The sequence below is a fragment of the Arachis duranensis genome, chromosome 3 (genome assembly GCF_000817695.3).
Source record: "Arachis duranensis cultivar V14167 chromosome 3, aradu.V14167.gnm2.J7QH, whole genome shotgun sequence".
NCBI lineage: Eukaryota > Viridiplantae > Streptophyta > Magnoliopsida > Fabales > Fabaceae > Arachis > Arachis duranensis.
The window spans coordinates 119,169,950-119,170,849 of NC_029774.3; positions in this window are offsets into that span (position 1 = coordinate 119,169,950).

The following is a 900-nucleotide window of genomic DNA, read 5'->3' on the forward strand; positions in this document are numbered from 1 at the left end:
AATAACAAAAGAAAATAGTTAAAAATAATTAATAATAAATATTAATATTTTTTTTGTCTTTCTAATTTATTACTGTATTTAAATAATTGTTAAAAATTTAAATCTTAAATTATATATATATATATTTTATTGATTAATAATAAATTTTTAACAGTTAATTTATAACAAATAGGTTTAATACAATAAATAATTCTAAACAAAGATAGCTAGACCATAAAATATGGAATTAAAAAATGAAAAAGATTTATATATAATTATTTTTATGTAAAATTGATAATTAAAAAATGTTATGTTAAATGATGATTTAATTAGGGTTTATCAAATTCTTTTACAATTTTCAAATATGAACTTAACATTAAAATAAGTGAGGTGAATTTTTATCTTAGAAAACATGGTATCAATTTGACAAAAAAAAATGTTGGGTAGGCAAATTTATATTTAAAAAAAAAAGAAAAAAAGGAAAAAAAAAACATTCACTGACGGGTCGCGTGAGGGATCCTGGTACCTGCGGTCAACATTTGCTAACTAACAGTGTGAACATAGAATGAAGGAATATTTTATGGCAATGGCAGATAAAAACAGTAACGTAACCAGTTTCTGACATCATTATACTTAGATCATATGCAGGGTAAAAAATTCATTTATTCATCTAAAAGTTATATATATAATTATATATTTAATTCACGAAAAAAAAAACTTAAATACTCATTCTAACTATTTGAGCAGTGGGGTAGTTTTTGTGTTTTTATAAAAAATAATATCGTTTTGAGTTAAAAATGATCAATTTATTTTGAAATAAAGATAAATAGTTTGAACCTATTTATCATTTATTTTTATTAAAAAATGTATAATTTTTGGTGAAGATGAATAGCAACCAATTGGGCATTTACACTCTTGTTA